The sequence below is a fragment of the Sarcophilus harrisii genome, chromosome 1, assembly GCF_902635505.1.
Source record: "Sarcophilus harrisii chromosome 1, mSarHar1.11, whole genome shotgun sequence".
NCBI classification, from domain to species: domain Eukaryota; kingdom Metazoa; phylum Chordata; class Mammalia; order Dasyuromorphia; family Dasyuridae; genus Sarcophilus; species Sarcophilus harrisii.
Genome location: NC_045426.1, coordinates 715,412,706 through 715,425,009, shown reverse-complemented (window position 1 = coordinate 715,425,009; position 12,304 = coordinate 715,412,706). Strand labels below are relative to the sequence as shown.

The window sequence follows — 12,304 nt, the reverse complement described above, 5'->3', positions numbered from 1 at the left end:
TGACTTCAAAAGGGCCATGTGGGAGAGAGAGGGGCATTGTTGGCCTATAGCTGGTCTGAACAAGGTCTGGGAGTTTCAGATAACTCTGAGCTCTGGACAGGTCAGCAGTAGGCTACAGTCACCAGTCTTGGGCTATAAACATCAGGAGAGGCTGAGCACAGAAGAGGGAGGCAAGAATCAGGCTATCCTCTGTGCTGGCCAAACCACACCTGGACGACAAGGTTCAGGTCTTGAAGCTAGTTGAGGAAAGATGCTATTTTTGAACAGTGATGAGTGAAAAACAAATTTTTTGGGGGATGACTAAGAAGAACTCTGCCATTACTAATTCTGTATTGAGGGCCAGCTATGAGGAGCCAGAGGCTTCTGGCCAGTCTATGTTTTCCCTGTAGCTTGTCTTCCATCTGATGATTTCATAAACTCAGGGTGCTGGTTCACAACTCCTCCATTCTGTTTCTTGGGTAAAGGATGCTGTTGGAGATTATAAGGAAGGGAAGGAACCGGCCAGGGTGATTTCATGACTAATGTTCCATGAGAAAATGCTTGTTGCTGCTTTGGTAAAAGATATATAAACTCTAACCCTCAGATTAATAAATGGAGCTTGTTCTTCCCATTTCCCACCTGGCCTGTGATTCTTTCTCACATTCAGTGGGCATTTGGCCCCCTGGGAAAGTGGCGCCCAAACAGCGATCTGAAAGGAAGGCTTCCCCTGGCTGAATGGCCCTGGATGAAATGGAGCTCTGGTCATTGAAAGAACATGGGTAACAAGGTAGGATGATAATTTTCCACATGTTGTTTTAGTTTCATTCACCAGGTTAAGCGGGGATTAAAAGATACGAAACTGCCGCTTTTTGGCTTTTCTGATTCAAAGTAAACTACACAGGCTGAGCAGCATCTAATAAAAATGGGTCAGAGCTGGTCATCAGAAATGAAAGAGAATATTATCTTAAAGTGTTAAAAATCATTAGTAAGAGACAGAGGATTATTAATCATTTATGGACAGTTGGTTGAATTCTTAGATTCAGTGGAACCCCAAAAGGGAAGATAGATATAGATAAATGGAAAATAGCAGGTAGACAATTAAGTGAATCTTATTGAGAATGTGGATCTGATGATTTTCCAGTGTCTACTTTTAACATTTGGAATATACTTAAAATATGTTTCCCCAAACCAGAAGAGGTATATATGGTCATGAAAGTAATTAAGGTTGTCTAGTCTCTGAGCAGCTCAAAGTAGGACATATTGAATTTCCTACTAGTCCTTGGAATTCTCTGATATTTGTAATAAAGAAAAAATCAAGGAAATGGTGAATGGTACATGTCCTTCATGCAATAAATAATACCATGGTCAAAAAGAGTCCCTTTCAGCCTGGCCTTTGTTCCCCCTACCATGGTGCCTGCTGAATGGCCACTGATAGCAACTGATTTAAAAGACTGCTTCTTGGCTATTCCTCTTTAAAAGGAGGATAAACCTAAATTTGCCCTTCCTATTCCTAGTATAAATGTGGAGGAACCTCCACAAAGATTTCAATGGAAAGTGTTACCTCAAGGTATTTCGTCAGTAAAACTGAAATATCCAGATCCCGAAACAATTCACTATATGGATGATATTTTATATAGTAGTAAAGATGTAAATAATCTCAGTTTCTTAATAGATGATTTAGAGCAAGCTTATATTCATGAGATTTGTTAATTACTCCTGAAAAAATTCAGAGACAAGTCTTTTTTTATATCTTGGCTATCTGATGGATTCTCAAATAATCTGACTCCAGAAACTTGAGACAAGAACAGATTCATTACAAAATCTTAATGATTTTCAAAAATTGTTAGATGATATTGACTTTGACCCATGCTACGATACATAATGCATCAACTTTCTCATTTATTCTCCATTTTATAAGGAAACCCTTTAGTAAAACTCTCCTAGAACTCTGTCTTCAGAGGCAAAACATGAACTATATCTTGCAGAGAAAAAAATTGATCTGAGGCCCAATTAATAAGAATACTTACCTTCTAATGGAAAGGTACGGGGCAATATTTGCTACTTATATGCCCCCTACAGTAGCCCTATATCAATCACATATATGAACATATTTTTCTCACCAATTTTCTGTCACTCTTATGCCATATACCACAATGGTAGCCTATCTAATGAATAAATTAAACAAATTACATCCTCAACTCACCACTCTTCCTTGTTAATCACATACACCAACCATATACAAAATCTCAAGTAACATCTTTAATATTTCAGAATGAAGAGTAGCAAGTTTTTATTTCTACTTACAGTGGTAAGATAGATAATCATAGACCCTCTATAAAATTACTCACTTTTTGTGAAAATTATCAGTGGACACTCTCAAAGATTAAAGAAATGTTGTATTGATTCTGCACTTAACTGCATTTACTGATAGCTCTAGTTTATGGAACTTAGGAGACTATATAGAGAAGAAATATACTGTCATACAAACTCATTACAGTTCAGCACAAAAGGCTGAAATTTTAGTAATTATCCTTCTCCCTAAAGATGTTACTGAACCCTTCAACATTTTTTCTGACATTAGTTATACAGTATATGTCTGCTCCCATGATTTAAAGTGATTCTGAGAATAGTAGCTTATGTCTTTGTCCCTTTGAACATAGTTAATAACTGAACATGTTTTTGCTAGAGACAATATACAATTTGGATTTTCTCCCTAAAACTTGAGTCTTTGGTTATTGATTATCGAGTATCTTAAAGCAAAATTATTTGTATAATACTGGACTTAAACCCATATACTTAGATTCAAGATAAGCTATGAACTTTTAGGATGAATCTCTTACTGTTATCAATGCAAGATTATAGTCAATATTTATTTAAAATGTGTGATCTTTGAGAACTAAATCCACCTGAACCTTTAATTGTTGAAACTTGCTATTTAAGATGAAATTTCTTGGTATTATAACTGATATTGTTTGGAGTTTTGAATTAAAGTATAATTGTCACATAGATCATCAAGTCAGTGATCCAGCATCCAAGAGGCTTTCAATCCATTAGACACATGGCAGATGGATGTCACTCATTATCCATCTTTTGGGAGTCTTCACCATATATATGTGACTGTAAATCCCTTCTCTGTGTTTATTATGGCCACCCCCCAAACCAGAGAAGTTGCCACCCATGTAATTGAGCATTTATTATTCTGCTTTAGGATTCTTGGCATTCCAAGACACTTCAAGACTGACAATGGTCCTACCTATGCTGGTAGGAATTTTGCACAATTTTGTCTCACCTATAATAATATCATTCACTCTACTGGCATCCATACAATCCTATCGGGCAAGCCATTAAAAGATGCAACAAGGATATTAAAATCCTCCTTGACAAACAGAAAAAAGGGAAAATAGGAAATAGGGTAAGAAGGAGATTGGATGAAGTAATATATACCATAAATTTTTTGACACTAGGGACGTGCTCCTGTACGGTAGGTACGTCCTTAACACTTTGTGGGACAAAAAACAGGTTGTGAGATGAGCAACCAGATATCATGGTAATGTGGAAGGATCTAAAACCTGGCATTGCGGTTATGCTTGTCTTCTTCCAGAACATGCAGGAGAACTGGTCTGGGTCCCTAAGAGAAACATCCACATGTGTCAACAGACTGGCCATGAAGATAAAGACCCTGAATATTCATGGAAGAGTAAGGCAAGACCCTGACAGAGAAGAATGAGTGGTAGTACACTAATTTGTCTCCTGGAGATGATGTCTATGGACTTACAGGATGGATGAAAGATTGCATTGGATTTATAAGCCTTACCCTGGATTAAACCTGTCACTTGGTATGATAATTTGGCCCCAATAACTGTAAATGATACTGATTGCCTTGGAGGGAAGCACACAACCCGCATATCATAATATAAATAAGATTGTATTGATGCAGCTTTTAGCAACAAGAGCCCTCATATGTTTTTCTAGTATCAATTTGACCAGTGATGGGAAACAGAACATATGCCATAATCTTTTTCCTAACAGTAAGACAGTGCATTTTTTGAACATGTGCAGTAGTTGTCAGTGCAAAAACCATCCTTAAAATCTCATGCTCAAAAAAACATGTCCAGGTCACCGATCCCTAGACCTCCTTATCATACTTGTCCCTTCACCAATAATGTTACATAACACTATTTTGCACCTTGGGAAAAATGTATTGCTCACCTCAACATAACTAAATTGTAGGGACTGGGGGTCCTAGGTTGTTCATGTGGTATAATACTTGAGGTGTTGTGTCCATAAGTTCCTTATAGAAGACACTATTATAACACAACCAGGATGAAAAGAGTTTGAGGATCTTTGGAGGGACATGCCAGCACTGGATCCTATAATAACACAGAAAAAAGTGTGGGAACAATAGATAACTCCTAAAACTCATTATAAACAGGCTTGTATAGAGAACCCTCAAATGTTTTTACATGGCAATTTATTAGTCCAAAAGTATTATAAAAAGTTTTTAATATATCTTGTATTAATTATACTCTAGATGCATAGACCCTACTTCAGGACCTATAGTTTTGATTGTTGAACAATCCAGTTACGCCTTGTTTCCCACAAAAGTGTCCTATAGGTGATATGAGTCTGCAGGCGAAGAAACCTTTGATATAATAGCTCAGGGATCCTCAAACTTTTTAAATAGGGGGCCAGTTCACTGTCCCTCAGACTGTTGGAGGGCCGGACTATAGCAAAAACAAAAACTATGAACAAATTCCTATGCACGCTGCATATATCTTATTTTGAAGTGAAGAAACAAAATAGGAACAAATACAATATTTAAAATGAAGTAAAGTTAAATCAACAAACTTATCAATATTTCAATGGGAACTATGGGCCTGCTTTTGGCTAATGAGATGGTCAGTGTCTGGTTCCATATTCATCACTGCTAGTCGTAACAAGTGATGCAAGTGTGCATCTGTTAGTCTTGATCTGATTGGAGATTTCAAATGTTTCATTCTAGAAAAAGTCTCTTCACAGACATAAGTGCTGCCAAAGATGGTTGCCATTTTGAGTGCATGGTTCCAAAGATGAGGATATGTCTCAGAGGGGAGAGATGCATAGAAATTATGAAGGTTGCTTGACTTGAATGCGTCTTTCAGAGAGTCACAATTCTGCAGTTCAATCAGTTCCATTTGGTAAATTATATTCACATTTTCAATGTTAATAGAATAGGGTTATAGAAAAGCTGTATGACCTGTTCATGGAGATGAAGCTCTTTAAATCTAAATTGAAACTCCTTTTGCAATTTTTCCAGTGAATTCACGCATGTTTTGTTTGGGAATGCAATCAGCAGTTTTTCCTCTAACAGATTTTGAGCTGTGGGGAGATGGCAAAAGTTTTCCTCCTTCACTTGTTTGATGAGGAGGCCTAATTTTACTTCAAATGCTTTGACATGTGATCGCATATCACAGATGAGCTTCCCCTTTCCTTGAAGATGCATATTAAAATTGTTGAGTAGCTCTGTTCCATCTGTCAGAAAGGCAAGGTGGCATTTCCATTCTGCATCATTGGATTCTGGTACTTCTTTGTTTTTTGAAAGCAGAAAAGTTGTGATCTGTGGAAGTAAATCATAGAAATGTTTCAAAACTCTCCCTCGACTCAGCCAATGTACCTCTGTGTGATATAGAACATTTTCATACTCAACATTTAGCTCAGACAGAAATTCCTGAAATTATCTGTAATTTAGTGCATTAGCTCTAATGAAGTTAACACAAGATACCAAAATTTTCATAACCGAGTCCCACTTCAGTGATTTACTACACAGCGCTTGCTGGTGAATGAGGCAGTGTATGGCTATTGGATAAGAATGGTTATGTTTGTCCATCTCTTGGTTAATATGAGAAATTACTCCTTTCTTAGACCCCACCATGCTAGGAGCACCATCACTTGTCACGCTGGCTAGTTTAGCCCAGTCCAGCTCCAAACCATCCATAGTTTGGCAAACCTTTTCATAGATATTCTCTCCTGTAGTTGTTCCTTTGATGTTTTGCAGTGCAGCAAGCTCTTCTATGACTTCAAAATAGTCATTTGTCCCACAAATAAAAATTAGAAGTTGTGCAGAATCACAAACATCATTGCTTTTGTCGAGTGCCAAGGGAAAATATGAAATTTTTGTTATGGAGTTTTGCAAATGCTGATGCAGATTGTCTCCCATTTCTTCAATCTTCCATGTAATTGTAGGTCCTGAAAGACTCATTGTACTAAATAAATCAGCCTTCTCTGGACACATCTCTTTGGCAACAGAAAGAAGGCATTTTTTAAACAAATTCTCCCTCCACGAATGGTCTGCCAGTGCATGCTATTAGCTTGGCAATTTGAAAACTTGCTCGCAGTGATGAAATATTTGGCTGCTTCTGCTTCACAAAAGTATTTTGCTGAGTTGTCGATGTATTTTTCAGTTTTAATATTTTATCTTTTCTCACTTCTCCAACCAAACAATCATATTTATCTTTATGTTGAGGTTCATAATGTCCACGCAAATTATATTCTTTGAACACAGACATTATATTCTGGCATATCAGAAATACGCTCTTTCCTTGTACAGAATGAAAAAGTAATCATAAGTCTACTGTTCTTTGAATATCCTACACTCTGAGTCAATTTTTCTTTTTCTTGACATTATTTCCTAGGGATTCCAAATTGTTATTAGTAAAATACCAATATATATATTCCGTTCTCCGTCTTCTGCATCTCTCTCCCTTCCCCACACCACACACCCCACCCTGGGAACTCACCTCACCTCAGTATCGCCTCACACTCTGTCTCTGCCGCCTCAGCCCAGTGCCGGAAGTGTGCATTGCTAATGTGAATTTAGGTCGAATGTCACTTCCAGTCTGATTTTGCCATAACCGGCGGGCCACATAAACGTCCTCAGTGGGCCACATCTGGCTGCAAGCCGTAATTTGAGGACCCCTGTAATAGCTCATGAACTGGGTCTTGTAGAACCTAGAAGAAAGAGATTTATCAGTGCTTTGATTGTAGGAATACTAGCTGCAATTTCCATAATCACTTCCCTCTCTACCTCTGCAGTAGTCTACAAACTGCTCGATATGCTAACAATTTAACTCAGAATATATCCACAGCTTTAAAACATTAAAATAGACGCTCAGATACAACAAGAGTTGGATGTTTTAGAGCAGTCAGTGATAGCATTAGGAAGACACATACAATTTAAATGTGATTATTACTATTCACATGTGTATTCAAATTTCCTGAATGGAACTATTGAACAAATATTAAATAAGCTCCAAGGTGTGTGGCACTCTGAAAATATTAGCTGGGATATTAGCCAATTATCCAAGATACAACATGAAATCACTGATTCTTATATTGATGGTGTTGACCCTTAAGATACTGCAAACAAACTGTTAAAATTGGGTAAATCATTTTAATCCTTTTAAATATGTATTAAGCTTGCTGTTGCACTTTCTACCTTTGCTATGTTTTATATTAGTTTTGTGTTTCTTCCTTTTTTCTAAGATACACTCACCTTAGTAGAGCTTTATGCATCCCTTCATTATCTCAAAATGTAGCACGGAAAAAGGGGGAGATGTTGAGGGACCAGCTCTGAGAAGTTAAAGGCTTCAGGCAGCCCAGGTTTTCCCTGGAGCTTGTCCTCCTTCCGATGGCTGTGGGAACTCAAGATATCAACTCACTGCTTCTCTATTCTGTCTCTTGGGAAAAGGATGTCTCAGAGATTACAAAGAAGGGAGGAACTGGCCAGCGTGATTTTGTGGCTAATGTTCCTATGAAAAAATGCTTGTTGCTGCTTTGGTAAAAGATATATAAACCTTAATTCTCAGATCAATAAAAGGATTTTGTTCTTCACATCTCTTACCTGGCCCATGTTATTTTTTCTCTCACATTCAGCTGGCATTTGACCACGGACAGCGGATGTAGGCATTCCTGGAAATTCTGAACAAATTGGACGTTAAAAATATATACTAAATCAAATATAAAATCAAGATCCAAACCCTGGGGAGGGAGAGTCAAACACACCTGACCCTAGAAGAATGGGGCTCCAGCCCTGCCTCACAGGCATTGCCCATTTCCGATAACCAGCATAGCAGGCTATGCCTGTCCCACTCCTCCCCTGGGCCATGGGTTCTTGGGACATCTTTCAGCATCCAAGGCTCCTCTCCTCTCTCCAGACACTCAATGACACCTGGGGTAGACAGGGCAAGAACTTCCTATTGGAAATGGGAAAGATGAGGACAGAGAGGCAGCTCAGAACTCAGTTGGGGAGAGGGAGCAGGACCAGTAGGTATGACAGGAAGACCCTGTGGGGGTGGAGAGGTCCAGAGAAGGCTATTCTATTATGTCCCCAGAACCTCAGGGGATGGGCTCCCTATGTCTCTAGGAATCAGAATGGGACAAGCTCACAGTTAAGTGTACCGAGCTGCAGGGCTGCTGGATCTCTGGTCACTTGGCATGGGACTTCCTGAGCATTTACTAAGAAGGGAGGAAGAAGATTTTTCTTGGGGAAGATCTGGGGGTAAATCTTTGGTTCTGCTAGTTCTTGAGCATCACCTCCTAGTACAACTCCTTCTGACAAGGGGCTAGATGCCCCCACTCACATTCTGAACCATTAGGGAGTCCTGGAATGGGGCAAGTGAGCAAGTGGAGTAGGTGCAGGTGGGGAAATTGCTACAGGTGCAGATGGAACAAGTAGGGCAGATGCTACGTGGGCAGGTACAGGTGGGGCAGGTGGGGCAGGTGCTATAGGAGCCAGATGGGGCAGGTGGGACAGGTGGGGCAGGTGCTACAGGTGGACAGGTACAAGTGGGACAGGTTGGACAGGTGTTGTAGGTGCAGGTGGACATGTGGAGCAGGTGCTGGAGGTACAGGTACGTGCTCCCCCAGGGCCTTGGCCAGAATAGCAGGGAGGAGAAACTAGAGGGTAAGGTGAAATGGGGGAAGGGCCACAGGACTCCAACATGGGTAACCACTGCTGACCCTATGTGTCCTCAGTCTCCTTTGCTGGTCTTCACCCCCTTGTGCCCCTAAAGCTTTGCCAAAGGCCCTCCCCTCTCATCAGCTGTCGTGATTCAAAGGACAATTCTAGGCTGAGGATTCTGTTGGCTCTGTCCAGCCCTCGCCTTTCTCCTGACCTCCGGCCTCCTGTCTCAGCTTGGCGTGGATGTCCCTTGGACATAGCTAATGTAGAATTGATTCTTTTTCTTGTGGTTTTTCCCTTTTCTGATTTCTCTTTCCCAACATGATTCATGTGAAAATATGTAAAAAGTGAATGTACATGGATAACCAAAAAAAGGTTTTACATGTAACTGGGGAAAATTAAAAACAAACCCTCATTAGGAGGGATGGCTCTCTGTACAGAGAAGGGAATGAGGGGAAGTCAGGAGGGATGTGCATGGAGAAGGGAATGAGCCAAGTCTAAGAAGGCCTGAAAATCTAGTTTTTAAAAAGAAGCTAACATCCAAAATCCCTAAAGAATCCCTCCTGACAACTGGAGGCCCCAGTGTGGGAACCAGGCAGCCCCCCGAGCCCTGATGCTCCCCAGAACCCAGCTAGATCCTCCATAACCACGGAAACCAAAGGACCACTCGCTTCTCTCTGGGCTCTGCGTCCAGGCTGACGATGCCCAGCACCTCCAAGGATGGAAGCGGGCAGAGAGCCGTGGCCAGACCGCAGCACTGGGGCACTGACCGCCATCTGGACTGCCCTGTGCCTTCCCCCATCCCCACCCCCGCCCAAGCTTGGATCACCTTACATGTCCATTAGAATTGATTGGCATATAGTCTTATTACTGTGTACAATGATCTCCTGGTCCTGCCCATTTCACTCATCATCAGTTTGTGTAAGTCTCTCCAGGCCTCTCTGAAATCCTCCTGCTGGTCATCTCTTACAGAACAATAATATTCCATAACATTCATATACCACAATTTACCCAACCATTCTCCAATGGATGGGCATCCATTCATTTTCCAGCTTCTAGCCACTACAAACAGGGCTGCCACAAACATTCTGGCACATACAGGTCCCTTTCCCTTCTTTAGTATTTCCTTGGGGTATAAGCCCAGTAGTAGCACTGCTGGATCAAAGGGTTTGCACAGTTTGATAACTTTTGGGGCACACTTCCAAATTGCTCTCCAGAATGGTTGGATTCATTCACAATTCCACCAACAATGTATCAGTGTCCCTGTTTTCCCACATCCCCTCCAACATTCCGTGTTATCTTTCCCTGTCATTCTAGCCAGTCTGACAGGTGTGTAGTGGTATCTCAGAGTTGCCTTAATTTGCATTTCTCTGATTAATAATGATTTGGAGCATATTTTCATATGGTTTGTCCTTCATTTTTAAAGATCCCACATGGAGTTTTCTTGGCAGAAATATTGGAGGGATCTGCCAGTCTTTTCTAGATCTTTTAACAGATGAGGAAACTGAGGCAAACGGGGTTAAGTGATTAGCCCAGGTTCACACAGCTACTGCAGTTCTGAGGTCACTCACTTATTGAACTCACCTTCCTAATTTCAGGCCCAATGCTCTGTTACATCACCTTGCTGCCCCCCAAATAGTCCTTCAGACATAGTTTTCAGGTCCAAGTTCAACTTCCGATCACTGTTTCTTAAGAGAATGGAGGCCCCCAAGCTGGACATTCAAAATTTTAATTCCCATCTTACACCGATTCCCACAGCGCACGTACACAGCAAGCACACCTGCTATCCACGTCTACAATAATCCGAACCTACGGTCCTCAGGAAACGGAAATCAGAAAAGCAAACAAGGTCATACAAACTAGACAATACCGAGCCAAGGGCCTGTATCGGGAGACATGGAGCTCGGCTCAATAAGAATCCCAGGTCTCGCCCAAGGGAGTCTCCGGTGAGCCCTGAGTCCCGTTCTCTCCTGAGAGGGACGTTCTCTGTATGGCGGGGCCTCCCAAAGCTGGGAGCTAGAAGATCCCCAAGCAGCCGGGGAGCCCTGACCGCGCGGGCCCCACGACTCCCCCTCATGCAGGTGTATCAGTGGAGACCGCGTGAGCAGAGCGCCCCTCCCCATGGGCTTTGGGGCCCAGGTTACAGAGCGACACCGGGGCTGACTTCGCCCAGCCCTTTTCTGCGGGAGCACGTGAGCCAAGAAACCCCTCTTTTCTCCACACCTTGGAATATCCGCACTGGCAGAGCGCGTGGGAGGGAGGGAGAGCCAAAAGGGAGGTCTAGGTGCGAATGTCCCAATCACTTTTTGTTCTTCAAGACAACTGGGACAGTGACTCGCCCAGGGCCACCCAGCTGCTAAGTGGGCGTGTCTGAGGTCAGAGTGGGACCAAGCGCTCCCGGCCTCGGGCCATGCTCAGCCGCACCCCTCCCCCATCGCTTCCAGTTTTCATTTTGACAACGAACTTGGTCATCCACAAGCGCCATCCCTTTTTAAGACATTTTCATCGCAGCTTTTTCTTTACCGGATCTGGCGGCTGATTTCTCAGCGCCGACACCTGCAGATCCTTCCGTTCCCACTTTTCCGCCCCTTCCCCCGCCCCCTGCCCGACGCCAGGGAGACCAATGTTAGAGCACCTGCCAAACACGCGGAAGCTGCTCTGCTGCTCAGGGAGAATCGGGCACGGACAATCACCCTAAAAGGCGAAGAAGAGAAAGGAGCCCGCAGCTCCCCATCCCCCCCCCCCCCCAGGGCGCGCTGAGCCGGTGTGGCCCGGGCGGACCGAGCGCATCGGGCCGCCCCCTCCCGGCCTGGCTTGGGACCGGAAGCTGCGGGGCCAGGAGGCCCCGGGCTCGGTGGGAGGGCCGCCCCCCAGCCCGCGGGTTGGGCGGCGGCTCTGACCTCCCGGGCACCGCCCGCCCTCGGGGGAGCACACGTGCGTCCGCGGTGAAAGGGATTATGGGAGGCGGTGACCCGGCCTGTGCCAAGCCCTTTACCGACACTTTAATCTCCTCTGTAACTGACAAGGAGGATTGGCCCATGTTACAGACGAGGAAACTGAGGCAGACGGAGGGGAACGGCCTGCGCCGGCCGGGTCACTCAGGGAGCGTCCGCCGCTTCCGGCCCTAGCGCCCCCCCAAGGATTTAGCCCTTTCAGCCTCCGGGCCCGTGCTTCGGACTCTGCAGCGCCCCCTAGTGGTCCCACGCGGAGCCTATGCTTCCTGCCTCCAGGCCCCACGCCCCTGCATGGCCACACCCCCCCATGACCTAACGGGAATGGTCTCCCTCGCCCCCTTCCCGGCCCCAGGGAGTAAGGACAAACGGCCTGCCCCCCTCTCCCCTCCCCCCCCGCCTCTGGCTCCAGACTCCGGGCCTTTGGTCCCCCAGG

At 43.6% G+C, this 12,304-nt stretch overlaps 1 protein-coding gene across 1 annotated transcript in view; it reads left to right on the top strand.

The window, feature by feature from the left end:
• Positions 1-12,304, top strand: part of LOC111719283 (zinc finger protein 345) — a 369,988-nt gene that overhangs the window by 307,230 nt on the left and 50,454 nt on the right. The gene's annotated exons all lie outside the window — the stretch shown is intronic.